The sequence below is a fragment of the Sitophilus oryzae genome, unplaced genomic scaffold (assembly GCF_002938485.1).
Source record: "Sitophilus oryzae breed Bouriz unplaced genomic scaffold, Soryzae_2.0 scaffold_947_pilon_pilon, whole genome shotgun sequence".
Lineage (NCBI taxonomy): Eukaryota > Metazoa > Arthropoda > Insecta > Coleoptera > Curculionidae > Sitophilus > Sitophilus oryzae.
Window position 1 is genome coordinate 156,424 of NW_022147580.1, and position 16,862 is coordinate 173,285.

Here is a 16,862-nt window from a genome sequence, read left to right on the forward strand (position 1 = left end):
TTTTATATTTCATATGGCATTTTCCATAGTAAATTTTTATCAATGATTTTTCTCTCGTATTTTACCGTTGAGAGAGCTATATGAAATAATACTGCGTGTATCTGCGAAACCAATAAAAATTTTGAAATACTTTAAATACAAAAAATGTTCATTTTTTAATTCTCCATCTAATAAAAAAATAATATACAGGGTGTTCCTTTTAAAAAAACAAAAAAAAAATTATTTTATATTTTAGAAAGTTTGGGGTAGAATTTTGAACATCCTGTATGATTTAAGATTACGATATTTAGTAACGATAAAGTAAATACCTAATATAGTTTTGATTTCAGGACAGTTCTTGTATTTGTAATATTTTTTTAATAAAGGTTGAAAAATATATTTTTTTTATTTATTTATTACTATCTCTAAAACTATCGAAATATATTTATTCATATCTTAGGATTATGTAAAGTGATCTGAAAGGAAGCCAAAAATGCAATAATAAACAGGGTGTTCCATTTAAAAAAAATCATCCCGATCCACTCATACTTTTTTGAGCCACGCTATAGAAGGTAAAATATTTTCCTGAAATAAATCCTTGTACAGGGTGGGTCAAATTCGACGCTTTTAAATGGAAACACCCTTTTCTATAGGAGATAGACGAAAACTAATATCGGTGTCTGGAGCTCAATTTTCATCAAAAACATGATGGTGAAAACCGCATATCAATATCTGTTACCGTTTCGAGTTACGGGCAGCAAAAATGTGCATTTTTAACAAATCGCTGTAACTTTTTGCTATGGGTAAATTTGTATTTCTATGAAAACATTTAAAAGCACCTTTTGATACGTAGAATTTAATTGTTTTAGCATATATTTTTTAAAATTAATAATTTAAGAGTTATCAACAGAAAAATTGATTTTTTATATGGGACACCCCAGCATTTTTAATTTATTGAAAAGAATTCTAAAATTTAACACTTGATATTTGCTGATTCCTCTTCGAGATATAGAGTATATAAAATTCGCCCGCTTTCAATAAGTAGGCTTTGAACGGCACCGGCTGTAATGTAAAAAATCTAGCTATGAGCATCAATTAAAACGAAAATAATATTTGCTATGAGAGATGCAGAATTTTATAACACTTAAAATATATTTAACCGACATCAACACATTTAAACTATATCTAATAACAATAAAATAAATAGCAAACCAGGACATGAGTTTTGCTAGGTGTTCGACATATCGACCGTCTTCTGTTATGGACAGATGGGGCATGGAACATTGCGAATTCACAACTCAGTAGGGGTGAAAGATACCCTCTGATAACTGCTAAGTATTTCTAATTTTGTCTAGATTATACAGAAGAATAAGGAACCTTATTATTCCGCAAATATATCCATAGGGATTAGGTTCAGCCACTAAGTCAGGCGGCCTCGACGACCAACGGCTGGGTTCTTGGTCAGCTATTCAATTATTCTGAAATTGGCTGTAAAATTTGCTGATAACTTCAGCGTTCAGAGGCGGTGCGTCGTCTTGCTGGAAAAATAAGGTTTCGAGTTCCATATGGGCATATCATCAATGAGGGGTCCAAAGCTTCAATAGCTAAAAGTGGCGAACTTTGCAATTCTGTATTTCGAAGGGGATTATAACAAAAATATCAAGTGTGTATTTTGGAAAGGTAATTTTGAATTCTTTCAGTTACTCAAAAATATACAGGGTGTCCCGTATAAAAAATCAAATTTTCTGTTGATAATTCTAAATTATTAATTTTAAAAATTATACTTAAAAACCATTAAATTTACGTAAAAGGTGCTTTTGAAATGTTTTCATATAAAATACAAAATTTTCATACCAAAAAGTTACAGCGATTTGTTAAAAATGCATATTTTTGAAAAACACCCCGTAACTCCGAAACGGTAACAGATATCGATGTGCGGTTTTCACCATCATGTTTTTGACAAAAAATTGAACTCCAGATACCGATATTAGTTTTTGTCCATCTCCTATAGAAAAGGGTGTTTCCATTTAAAAGCGTCGAATTTGACCAACCCTGTACATACTTTAGGTTTCCACTTAAACAAAATTTCCAAGTTTTTTATCCTGGGAGCTACAGATGCCCGACGCACTATTACCTGACCCTGTACACTCACTGGCACAACAACCTAAACTGTTATTTAGGTCCACACGGAAAAAAATAATTTCTATATTCAAGAACAATCATATACTTAAAATTTTACACTTTCTTTAAGGATAGTATTCTTTCCATGAGTACAACAAATATTTGGATCTATTTTACTTTTACACTTGATTTTTAAATATAGTTATAGTCACTTCAAGTAATTTTGAATCTAAAAAAAAGAATAAAATGACTTATATTTAAGAAAAACTTATATTACTATCAAGTGAATAAAAATCATTTAGCAAAGAAGAAACTATTATTAAATGAAGTATAAATACTTTTATATAAGTATTCTTAACTTTTTAAAAACTTTTACTTGAAATCGGTGTACACTTTAAATAAGCATATTATTCACGGCGCGAGAATAACACCCCATTTCCAAAAGTCACTATTCTTATATTAAGTGACCATCCCCAACAGCAACAACGCAACGTGCATTCCTGATTCTTACCTTCATTTCATTGGATTTCTGTTTCTCTCATGCGACACGAGACGCGCTGACTAGTCGGGTAGGTTTATAAAGTTTTATTGTTATTGTTTGTGCTCGTAATATGTGAAAATGGAGGACCTTCTTCAGGCATGGGAGATGACGGATTTGATCCCAAAATTTCAAGGTAAGTTTAGCAATAATCCTACATTATTTGATGACATTGGTTGAAGGTTAGGGGAACTCCATTTTAATATGCATTATTTCGTATACACCTGTGGTAAACTAGGTATGTACGCGTTTGGAATGATCCAATTATGTTTTAACAATTTTTATTATCGTTTCTCGTTTTTAATTAGCGATGCTGCTGTTCAATATCTATCTATATTGGGAAATTACACAGTTTTATTGTATTTTATTATTACGAAAAGCATATAATTTGGTAGGTGATGTTTGGCTAATCTAATTTAAAAAGTATTAACCATATTCGGGGTTATTCTAGTGATATTTCAATATTCCATACCTATTTTAGATGGAAATTAAAATTTTTAGCATGTACCAACTCTATTATATTCACGTATGTTACCGGACAAACCCGATTTTAGGATAAACTAATTTTTCTTAGGCTAAATCAGGGTATCCAAAGAGGCGCGGGTTTGAAAAACTATTATGGCGCGGTTAAAGACTTTAGATAAAGAAAATATTTTACAATAACAAGAGTTTCTAACAAGATCGAACCCGAACCACCGAAAGCATAAGAACACGTTACCGAATTTTATGAAAACTATAATAGTTTTTTCAGTTTTAATAATAGTTTTTCGAACCCACTTAATATTCGGCCTAGAAAAAACTAATTTATTCTAAAATCGGGTTTGTTCGGTTCCGAAATAGTGCATATTAAAATGGAGTCCCCCTAACCTCCAACAAATGTTATCAAATAATGTAGGATTATTGCTAAACTTACCTACCTTGAAATTTTGGGATCAAACTGTCATCTCCCCATGCCTGAGGAAGGTCCTCCATTTTCAGATATCACAAGCACAAACGATAACAAAAAAAAACTTTATAAACTAATCATTAGACATTAACTCTTGTAACGATAGTAACTAACCTAAGAGTAAGAAGAGGCTTTATTTCAGAATAAAGTAATTATTACATGTACACACAGAATTTCTATACTTAATGCAATAATTTGTTAATTTACAAATAAGATATAAGTAGTACTCCAAACAAGATTTTATCTAGAATTGTCTGGAGTGTAGTTATAATCTTAATTTCAACACTAGGTAAATCTTAAATAAAAAATAAATTTTCTTAGCTTCTAAGGATAAGATTTTCTTGAGAAGAAATATAACTAGATTTGCGGAATGGGGAAACTAGCATATTGGTTCAAGATTAATAATCTTTAAGCCAGTTTAGCTTTTTTCCGTGCAACCGGTCTTTCGGTCCATCCGGTATACCGGTTCAGTGTCGTTTCCACCGATCTAATTGTTGGAACCGGTATACCGGTTGAAGGACTGGTACTTTGTGGTACCGGATACCAGTACTGAAATCTGTGGACCAAACATCCCTACCGCACTCGCCGCACGTATTGAGTTTTTTTTCTTTGTCGCGCACACTGAAGATATGTCCTGAATGCGCCGCACGCACCGGCATTATTCGCTCTTTTGTTTATTTTTGCCCTTACTACACCCGTATTTGCCAATCAAATTTCTCATCAGTCGCTTCCGGAGTCCTGTCTGCAGTGATAAGTGTATTTTTGGCTTTTTTGGCATTTGTCGACAATGAATGACAACGAACAAGAAATAATTATGAGCTCTCTTCGTAATAGAAGAAGAAATCAACGAAGAAAAAGAATCGAAAGTTATGGCTTCCACAATATTTGCAAAAATTTACCTTTTAGGGGGAAATTCTACACATTATTTCCATATTTAAAATTGACGAAAGAACATTTTTCAATACCTCAAAATGAGCCATGAAAAATTTGCGAACTTTTCTTAGAATATTGAATTTCTAATCTCCTCTTCGGCTAGTTCGATTCCGCTACCCGCGTAGAGTGGAAGGAATTGAGTGTGACGTCAGCAGCACTAGCCACACTGACCGAAAATTATTCTGGCCCAACAATGCTGGCCGCATTTTCGTCGATACGATTCGTGCGGATCTGGCTAGTGTGCTCACCTTCATTGAAAGTAATAATCATCTGGGGAGATAATATTTGACCTTTTCAAAAATTTCCGAATCACCTACCTACCGAGGCAATTTGGTTATCAGAATATATTGACGAAAATATATCCCAAACCGGTATAATGTTTGCCGCCAAGTATAAAGGCACTATTTCTATTTTTATGCATGTGTAAACATATTAAATTAAGTTTATTTATGACTATTAATTTTATTTGCAGTAAAATATCGAAAAGCAATGAAAAAAATTGGGCATTATTTTAAAATAAAGAAGTAGCGCTTTGATATGGGCATTTAAAATGGATGTATTCTTGGTTGCATCTGAACCATAAAAATCCAATTTAATTGCTTTCATTTTAATGCTTTAATAATAGCACTGTAATAGCAGAATAGCGTTGTACTGTAAACTGTTTCACAGTTAAAATAAAAAGTAGGACGTCATGATATAGAAAAAAGTTTCAATGAGAAATGTGGTTCATAACTCTATTTCTACGTCATTCAAAAAACTATCTTGATTTTAGAAAGCCTAATAATATTTTTTTTCTATTTTTCACATGAATAGCCAAACTTTTTGAGGCAACAAAAAATACATCTTTGTGATTTTTTAAATTATATAAGTATATTTTATTTTTACATTTAAGATTAACTGCATGTAGAATTTTGCACCCAAATTTAAATCAAGAATATTGCACTATGTATATTAAGTTTTATTTGTTAAAAATTCTATTTTTTACAAATTTGCAGCACCACATTTTGACTGGCTAGTAAATGAGTTTTTATACGATATATAAATATAGTTAGATGTAGTATAACCCAGACTCTGAGACAACTGGTCATTATCATTGATAATTTATTAACTGCGAGTATATTGTATTACACGATTTAATATTAGCTTTGAAGCAACACAATTTTGCTGCCTGTTGCACGATTGCCTCACCCGCTGTAGAACATTCATATATTTATCATAAATATTTTTTGCAGGACCATGACATCCTTGTGTTTTGTTTTGTGTCCTACCAATCCTTTCCTCCCATCAACAAGTGGGGTCTTGTGGCAGGGAGGAAACGGCTGGGATGACTTAGTGAGAGAGCAGGTAAACATTTTTATATGTTTTTATTTTATATTGTATAAGGGAGTCTTTTAGATATGAACAGATATTTTAAAGGTAGAAAAAACTATATTTAAGGTGGGTGGACCATGGAAGACCACTGTAACAAATAAACAGTTCATATTAGTTCATTTACTGGATAAATAAAAGAAACAAATTATTAATTAAGACTTTGTTTTATTATGTAACTAGATTATTGTATTATGTTATTGTATTACATCTAGAATAAAAAAAGTAATATACTCTTACGTTTTTCGTCGTTCCCGTGTGGATAGAAAGTGTAATTTATTTAAACACAATTTATTTTACACTAAGTAAAAAAACAATAACGATAAAACTATTAAAGAACTATTTACAACTTATTTACTATTTATCTATGGGGAAATTAAAATAACTTTAGTTGCACATCATAATACGATCACCAGCAAACTCCATAAGATGACGCATGGTGTCACTGATGATGTGCAACGAAAATTGTTTTAATTTCCCTTTAACTATTTATCTAAAAGGAATTTATTTTGAATTTAGCGCGATAACTGTACGCGTCGACCGATTGTTTCTGTCCTCAGGCCCCAGGCATCGCGTCGTTTTATGTATGAGAGAAACAGACAGTCTAGATCTTACTCGAATTTTTCTGTTTACGTCTGGTCGCCGTTCTCTGTTTCTCCAGATTATTCGCTCTCGAATAGGAGCGAGCATAATACTCAGGTTAGGCCGTGTCTACACGGGTCTGCAACACTGTCCCCTTCTTAGATACATTTTCATCTCGTACACGGTGAATGAAGATATTTGCAAAGCTGGCCTCTGGTACATTGGGAAATCTGGTAGAAATAGCAGTCTACAGTTTTCTCACCTGATCGTAGCTTTGGGTTGTAGCAGCAAACAAGGATTTCGATTTTCGTAAATCTAAACAAGACTTCAATCATGTTCCGGATTGTACGCCAACTTAAACCATCGAGACCACACGCCAGCTTCGGAATGGCTAATCGTGTAATGTTGTTGTTTAGCAGGGCTTCTCTCAGTTCAATCAGGGTCTTCCACAGATTGAGATAAGTTGGCTTACTCGGTGACCATTCTTTGGTGACCAGGTAGAAGATGTGTCTTGCTTGACCATGCACATTGTCGGTTAGCCTCAAGACTGGATCCTGTCGGCGTAGTTCTCCGACACTCCCAAAGTTTTCATTGAACGTCGCAACTAGTCTTCTGGACATTCGCAAATCTCGGGCCACACAGTGAGCGAGCGAATAATCAGGAGGCACGGAAAAGAGGTTCTGTTGTTATTCTTTGGTTACACTATAGCGAACCTTCTGACTGATGTTGTAACGGGCCATGAAGTCGTCAAAGGACATCTCTGAATCAGAGGGATCAAAGCTGCAGGTTCTCACGGTCCAAGCACGATCTTCTATTTCGCCTTGGTAGGGGATCAAACGATTGAAATGGACGATCCTCGTGGACTACTTGCTCTCGAATGGGGGCGGGCTTATTAGTCAGGTTAGGGCGAGTCCACACGGGTGCGCAACAATATATTACTTTTTCTTTATTGTAGATGTAATCACTATTTAACAAACTTAACTTTTATTAAGCTCTTCCAAACGGCCTTACAAGGAACAAGGCCAATATTATAAATCAGTTGTTCAACTTAAAACTAGAGTTGTGATAATCAAAATATCCGCTTTTACTAAAACTACATAAAAAGCTCCTTTCATTTAAACGAAAAATAAATGCTTAACATATGTACTTTAAAAAAACTCAACGAACATTCCTTAAACACGATCGTATAATTAAGAATCGCCTAACTAAGAATACATTATGGAAATGATTTAAAAATTATGGTAATAAATATTATATTGATAACAAATAACTTGCCAATGCGTTATAGAATTAAATTACAAATACCTATAATGGCCTTCTCATGGGTTTATTCTTTGTAAGACAAAAATGTTTTTTAGCTAAAAAGCCAAACCAAACCAAACAACCCTTATAAATAATATTATAAACAAAAAATATTGTTTCAACATTCCCAGTACGTATTTATAACTAAAAATTAAGTGTTCATATTTTGATGTTCTTAGTAAGTCTCCTCCTAGTAAGATTAAAGGTTCCTAGTAAGGCCAATGTACAGCCAAGGCCCATGAACAGCAAGGCCAATCGTCAAATTTTTGATTAGCCTTATAACGAACTACCGGCTTTCATAGGAACACTACCGATATTGTAACTGAAATAAAAACAAATTCTACATTGTACAAATCAAAGGTACAAATTAAAATATATAGGAAATTTAAATTGGGATCTTTGAAAGGACTTTTCCACTGCAATCAGAACACCAAGAAGCACTTTTATTTATTTAAAAAAAAACTTATCCGAGAGACTAACCAACGTTTAGAACGTTTAGACGTTAAAACAAATGTAAATTAGTAAAAACCAAACCAACCCCACCAAATAGCTAACCTAACCAAAGCAATCAACCCCACCAAATAACCAACTTAACGAACGCAACTAACTCCACCAAAAAGAGTGAAACCAACGCAATTAAAGTAAACGTCTTCTGTTTAGCTGACAATTGAAAATCGTGAAATTAAGTAACAACGAACGGCAACACTGTCAGGTGCCAGAGTAGACTAGCCGTTCGTAGACGCTAGTACAAAATAGCGACGCGACCGACTCGCCACCGCGTCTGTGTCCTTGAGTTTAATGTAGCTTAGCATGAGTGGAAGGAAGTTGTCATCACATGTCAATAACTAACTTTTATAGCTGGCCTTCAAACGACCATGGCCTTCCATGGTACCCCAACCTTATTTGCCATATTTAAAATTCGTTGAACATGGTCAGAGTTATTTCACTTTGAATTTAAACATGTTTCAAGAAACATTTTTAAGTAAGTAAGTTGTTCTTAAATATTTTGATTATGCTTAACCTTTCGATGTGAATTTAATAATATATCTAACAAAAAATTTGTACTTGTATTAAAAATCTACTTTGTTTTTAACTACATTATTTAACAAAATGGTTTGATTTCGTAATTTTAATAAAATCGTTCGTAGTAAAGCATGTGCAGCGTCGAGAAACAATTTGCAACTGACTCAGGGAAATGTGCTTATCTTCGTTGACGTGGCGGTATTCTTGAAAGTTGTGAATCTTGTTAAATTAAATTAATCTTGTCATTAAAGAAATAGTGTGAGTTTTTTCTAAAATTATTAGCAATTCATGCTAATATGAATATTTTCATATTTTTTTCGTGTAAAAAAACTCATAGGCGTGTTTCTGGGGTTGAACTATACACCCAGTTAACATACTTGCACTGATTTCTGGGACACCCTGTATATAAAATAAAGAAAAATACAACATGGAATTTTGGAAACCATTTCCACATTTTGGCGGAAAGTAATTTAAAGTAATATATGAAAAAATGAGAATCATAGATTTTTCAGTTATGAACATTTTTGTAAGATAAAAACACCAAATACAACATGGAATTTTGGAAAACGTTTCCACTTTTTGGCGGAAAGTCATTAACATGAATCATCTTCATTAAAGTAATATATGAAAAAATGCGAATCATAGATTCTTCAGTAATGACCATTTTTGTAAGATAAAAAAATCCAAATACTGGTTTTGGAATAAACTTAATGTATTATTTTACTTTAATTTATTCAAAGTGTTTGGAGAACACATTTCCACTTGGCGGAAATTCATTTAAAGTAATATTTAAGAAAATGTAAATCATAAATTTTTCAGTTTAATAAACATTTTTGTAAGATAATAAATATAAGTGTATATATTTTTGTAACATAATAAACATTTTTGTAAGATTAAAATACCAAATACTAGTTTTGAAATAAACTTAATGTTACTTGCTTTAATTTATTCAAAGTTTTTGGAAAATACATTTTCACTTGGCGGAAACCCATTTAAAGTAATATATGAGAAAATGTGAATTTTTCAGTTATGAACATTTTGTAAGATAAAAACACCAAATACAACATGGAATTTTGGAAAACGTTTATACTTGTTGGCGGAAAGCCATTTAAAGTAATATATGAGAAAATATCAATCATAGATTTTTCAGTTATGAACATTTTTGTAAGATAAAAGCACCAAGTACAACATGGAATTTTGGAAAACATTTCCACTTGTTGGCGGAAAGTCATTTAAAATAATATATGAGTAAAAGCGAATCATAGATACTTCATCAATATTTTTGTAAGATAAAAACACCAAATACTAGTTTTGGAGGGTATATGGATGGAATGGTATACGTACCATTATGGTACGTATGCATTGGCGCGCTGCGCCGCGCACCGATTCACCTCTGTTGGTACGTCTTTCCAAGTTGCGCGCACTCTGCGTAGCGCAGCGCACCAATGTATACGTACCATTATACTGTCGTCACCGCTCCCGCTGTACCGCTTTGGTCTGGGTAATCGTGCAATTTTGGCCTCGCGAAATATTTCGCGTCGCTCCCGCCGTATCGCGTTGGTCTGGGGTATCCTTAACCCTCCGGAGGTCGCGAGCGGACTCACAGTCCGCAGATACCTATTTTCCCCGATAATTCGAAAATCTGGAAAATCAAATGCTGAGCCGCTGAGTATCTTCCTGTCTCTGTACATTTTATGAGAAGTGTACATTTGCACATCGCTTAGGATAATTAGCATCTTTTTTATACTCATATGCGGAGTGTCAGTCCGCGCGCGACCGTTTGTGATACGATTTTGACATCAATAATTTTATAATGTCGAACAAGGTAAATTATTCTACTAATTTGCATTAATTGAAAATGAGCAAATTGTGATAAAAAGTGAATAATCGACTTTATAATTAAATAAGTATTATTTTTTATATGTAACCTGCAAGAAAGATTGCAACAGGTTCATGCAAGACTATTTGAATGAAGATGACGAATTAACTACTGAACATGACGATGAAAAGGAAGAACGAGAAAAGGATATTATAGAAAGCAAGAGCCCAAAATAAATTCTAATACAGAAAAATAAATGTCAGATTCTGAAGCACTGAATACAGTATTACCAGAGGATCCGCACTACAGAATTGTGATGGAAAACAGACCAACTCGTTACTCTTTGTACAGTGTCACAATTTCGTATGTTTTGAGCGCACACAAATATTCTGTAATCACTGTTATGCGGATTGATTTTTTCATTATTATTAATTATTTTTGTTTTTGAATAATATTTATTAATTTGTTTTTTGCGTGTTTTGTGTTATTTGTAATGTTTATATTTATGTATTTTGGCTACCATATTATTTTATGTCTTTACACCACTAGCAACGCTCAAGACCTCTTGAATTTAGCATAGGGATTCAGAGTCTGCGTGCGACCTTTCATTTAAAAAATAAAGCGCGACCTTCGAAAAGTTAACTAACGGATGGCATTCGCCCGATAGCGCCCTATTTTCGTTTATTTCGTGTATACACAATTTTCTTTTCTTCCTTATTAGCGTAGAACAAACAGCCGCAGCAATAATAATAATGGCTATGAAAGGAAATAAAGTTCTGCCACATTAGTTCAAAAAATTCATCGCATCAGAACAATGCGTTTACGACACGTCACACCGTATGCAACACAACACGACACAACACATCACGTCAGAACAATGTGTCCCCGGCTTAACAATAACTTTTTTATAGTTGGCCTTCAAAGAAGCATGGCCTTCTGTAGTCCACTCACCTTATTTACCGTTTTTAAAATTAGCTGAACATGGCGCGAGTTGTTTCGCTTTGAATTTAAACTTAGAAAATACGTGTTTCACGGAACCTTACTAATTTTTAAATATTTTGATTGTGTTTAACCTTTCGATGTAAATTTAGTAATATAACGAAAAATTGTATTTGTTTTCAAAAATTATTTTGTTTTGAACTACATTGGCATTAAAGAAATAGTGTGAGTTTTTCAAAATAATTAGCAATGCACGCTAGTACGAATAAAATTAAATTTCCCATTTTTGGGTAGAAAATTTAATTAGTGTGTCGCATACAAATTGCAAAATATGGGTATTATAGAAAGTGACAAACAGTGCATCACTATAATTTGAAAAGATATGTTGGCCTATCACTATGTAGATAGGGTTTAGAATTTAAACCCAAAACGTCCCGTAAAAACTGACATATTTTATTTCAATGTTAATATTGTGTTGATGCTCTGTTTGCTACACACTCGAGAAGTTGTCGCGGAATGGATTAGATAAGGTGATTAATCTTTTTTTAAGGTATCCTACGCCACCTTAATTTCGTTATGTAGAGTCCATATTTACGGGGGGGGGGTCGATCGAGGGAGCAACAACTGAAGTCCCCATTGATATTGCCATTGCAACTGACATTGCCAATGCAACTGACTCATTGACATTGCTGGTCCTACAACATCAGATCACTAGTGCGCAACTGCACTAAGCCGCTGGTATTGCAGTTCTGTTGTATCCCTTAAATATGATATAAAGTTACTTATTTGTTGCAAATTGTTGTTTAAATTTACTGAAAAGTAGCTGATCCTGCTAACTTCGTACCACCTTCACTCAGTATTCCTTGATGCGGTACGTGGATGCGATTCGTTGGTTCGTTTGGAAATTTACCAAACCTTATTTTCCCATGCCTCAATTTTCCATTTTCGTCGGCAATAGTTTCGGAGAAACCCGAGGGATGGTCCATTTAAAATAGTAGAAAAAATACAACATTTCGAATAGACCCACGGAGTGGCGGACCCACGGGGGATGTGTATGCACTCCAATTGTCGAGCTTCCATTCATTCTATTATTCCGTCGTTCCAGGATCGTCGTGGCCTTCCTCGTTTTCTTCGTTGCGGCGGAGCCCATTGAAAGACTCGTTTTGGCCATCCATCATCTGGCGCTTCGTCTGAGGTAGTCCATTTCAGTGGCAAGAAGTATTCTGTGCAAATCAGAGTTAACCGACTATACCTCACATCCATAGCACAAGACGGATTAAACCAGGCTCTGTCCAAGTCGATTTTTATTCCTCTAAATATCCCACCAAATTGAGTTTAAGCATCCGATTACTCGTTTTGCGTTCCGGATCCTTATTTTAACTTCCTGTTGTTAGAGGCCTCTTATGCTAATATTAACGCCCAAATATTTAAATTGTTTGACCTGGCTAAGCTGCACTTCATCATTCAGCAGGAGTTCGAAGTTTCTGAATTAACCACCAAAAATTCGTTTTTTTAAGCTGATTTTAATCCCCATCTTTCATATTCTTCATGTAGCCCGTTTAACATAAATTCTAGGCCGTAAGAATCTTGAGCGATCACCACTTGGTCATCAGCAAAGCTGAGCGAATATAAAATATGTTCTCCCACTGGTATACCCATTCCACCACATTTTCGTTTCCACTCTTTTAGTGAAACTTCTATGTATATGTTACGGTTAAGGTCCGATATTCGGTTAATATCGACATTACCCGGTTAATCTCGAGAATAACACAAAACAAAACAACCAAAAACCAAACAAAACCCAAACAGTAACCTGTTAATGTCGACATTAACCGGACATCGGACTCTAACCGTAACATATATACTCAGGGCAGGTAAAGGTTATTCTTGGGTCGAGAGTTCCGTATGTAAGAAGGGTACAGTGCGTTTATAATTGTTCGAATATTTCGTTTTCTACGCTTAAAATAAAACTCCGTGCCGATCTCTAAAGATATTTATTCAAGACTGAAAATGCTATACAAAAACATAGGCGCCTTTATAGATTGAAAAGTACACATATCAGGACGCATAAAAGAGACAGCGTAAGAAAAAGTTCAACAGACACTCGCTCTAAATATAATCAGGTAGAAAGTTTAGCTTTCTGTTATTTTAATGTTTACATAATAAATTCCTCTTTATTATTGTAACTGAGAATCTACAACACTTCCCCTAAAGCTAAACTTCCTTATACCTTCGAAAAACAACAAAAACTAAAACAAACAACAACAAAAAACACTACATATTTTTGATACCTAACTTATTTCGCATATCTGAAAAATATTGTTGTGACAAATGCTTTGTAAAAATCTCGGCACATTGATTTTTACTAGCAACATCTATAACATTAACTATGCCTTTCCTATATAAATCTCTTATGTAATTATACTTTACGTCAATATGCTTAGACCTATCATGAAATTCCGGGTTTTTAATAATCTTCATTGCACTCTGATTGTCAATTTTAAGATCAAATTTTTCACTAGATATACCGAGTTCACTTAATAGACGCGATAACCACACACCTTCTTTCACAGCACAAGCAGCACTCACCAACTCTGCTTCGGTCGTGGACAAAGCAACGCATTGTTGCTTTTTGGTCTTCCAGATGATTGTTGCACTTCCAAATTTGCAGAATATACCAGAAGTTGATTTCCTGGTCTGAACGTCTCCAGCATAGTCGGCATCACTGTAGACTTCAAACTCTCCACTAGTTTGAAATAACAGACCAAATGTTCTCGTACCTTGCAGATATCAAAATATTCGCTTCACTAACATCCAGTGTACTTGTGTGGGAGTATCTAGGCTTCTGGCTACTATATTTACAGCGAATGATATATCTGGTCGCGAAATCATTTGCAAATACATAAGACTTCCCACAGCCTCTCTGTATGGGATATCTTCAACACATTTACTTGTTACTTGTGCTTTTATCATTATACCATCCAACATCAATAGGCGTTCATACAGGCTTACTGTCTTGCATGTTGAACCTCTTGATTATTTTCTTGACATAAGCACTTTGGTTCAGAAAAATAGATCTATTACTTTGGAAATAAATTTCAATTCCCATAAACGACTTAACATTTCTTGTTGTAACTGCTTTAAATTCTTCACTTAGCTGCACTAGAAATTTATCGGCAACCGCTTCACGGGTTGTAAGAACAAGTCCATCATCGACATAGATTACAACAAAGATTTTACTTAACCCCTTTACACACACGAACAGGCAAGGATCCGCTTTGCTTTCCTGCAATCCGAACGTTGACAAAAAGTCTGTAAAACGTTGATTCCAACACCGAGGAGCCTGTTTGAGTCCATACAGGCTTTTTTTAAGTTTACACACACGCGACGTATCATCCTCGAACCCTTCTGGCTGTTTCATATACAAATCTACGCCATTCTCTAGATAACCGTAAAGAAATGCAGTCTTTACATCAAACTGACGAATATGAAGATGTTCACGGGCTGCTACACTTAACAAAGTACGAACCGTTTCATAACGCGCTACTGGACTAAAAGTCTCGGTATAGTCGACTCCTTCTTTTTGCAGAAAACCACGCACAACTAGCCGCGCCTTATACCGACAAGATCCGTCTTCGTTCGGCTTTAACTTATAGACCCATTTATTACTTATGATCTTGGCCTCACTCGGCCTTTCAACTAAGACCCACGTTTGGTTTTCATGCAGCGAACTCATTTCCTCCTGCATGGCTACCCTCCAGTGTTCCGCCCCTTCTGACGTCACTGCCTCTTGAAGATTCCGCGGCTCACCCTCCGAAAACATCAAATGTCCATACCGTTGTGGTGCCTTCAACTCACGTCGCTCTTGCAGCTTCATTCGGTTAGGTAGGTCCACCACGCGTACCCGGGGTTCCTCATACAACGAAGGATCAAAATCAGAATCGGAATCTTCGTACTCTGTATCTTCGCTTTTCTGATATTCATTCGTGGATTCAGGCACTTCAGGCGAGATGTCTGGTGGTGATTCTAGGGACATCTTTTCAACCTCACAGACGACATCAGTTTTCTTGTGACTGAACAAGATCTCATCTTTGAACACTACGTCTCGACTGAATACTACATCGTGTTTTTCTGGCACATACACTCTATATCCATTAATACCTCCATGATATCCAACAAAAACACTTTTTAGTGCCTTCTTGTCCCATTTCCTTCGTTGTTGTTTAGGAACGTGCACAAAACATTCTGTTCCTAAAACACGAAATTTTTCAACCACTCGACTATCTAATTTTTCTCCAAACCACAAGTCATAAGGAGTTTTATCTGTGATTTTCGTCGATCCTCTGCGATTTAAAACATACATTGCAGTATTAACTGCTTTAGCCCATAACGCTTTTGGTAGGTGCGATTTTGAATACAACATCGATCTGGCAGCTTCTACTATTTTCCCATTCAGCAACACCGTTATGTTCTGGGGTGTAGGGTGGACTGATTGTATGTTTAATACCCTCTTTTTCTAAGAATTTCTTCATCTCGGCATTATCATATTCTTTACCACCGTCCGTATTTAGCTCTTTTACACATTCACCAAAACGATTTTTCACTTGGTTGGGAAATAGTTGAAATTTCGTTGTGACTTAAGATTTTTCTCGCAAGAAGTATATGTATCTAAAACTACTATAATCGTCCTTAAACACAACATAGTATCGTTTCTTACCAAACGACTCAGTCTCCATTGGTCCAAACACGTCTGAATGAATCTTGGTTTGTTTTGGTTTGGCTTGGTTGACCTTGGTTTGTTGGCACGATTAAATCGACTTCCGAAACTCTCACGATGCATTTTACCATAGGCACATCCATCACAAAACTCACTGTCAACTTCAAACGTCAAATTTTTGTGCTTCAAAAAATCTTTCACGTGACGCTTGATCTGGTGTGCTAAGCGTTCATGCCAAACTTGCAGCATATTTTCACTTTCCTTGTTGACGACAACACAGACTGGCTGTCTCAGCTGAATAACACGCAAGTTAATTTGATACAAATTGCCAAATTTAGACCCAGTAGCTACAATCTTTCCATCCTTTTCAAAAATACAATCAGATCCATTATTCATAGTTGTAAAATTAATTCCCTTTTTGGCTGATTTTTGCACAGAAAATAAGTTGCACATTACGTCCGGTGTATACAACACATCATACAGGACACCAGGTAACCACTTGCCTTCAACAAATGTTTCAATAGCAACTTCCCCCTTTCCTTTTGCACTGATCACTTCTTCATTTCCAACTTTGATCACTGTTGTTTCTTCAAAG

At 34.9% G+C, this 16,862-nt stretch overlaps 1 protein-coding gene across 1 annotated transcript in view; it reads left to right on the forward strand.

Annotated features, from left to right (window-relative positions):
- The first annotated feature begins 5,834 nt into the window (after positions 1–5,834).
- Positions 5,835–16,862, forward strand: part of LOC115891057 — a 329,806-nt gene continuing 318,778 nt past the window's right edge. Inside the window, exon 1 of the mRNA XM_030911456.1 lies at positions 5,835–5,861. The gene's annotated coding sequence lies outside the window, so the exon portion shown is untranslated. The remainder of the gene's footprint in view (positions 5,862–16,862) is intronic.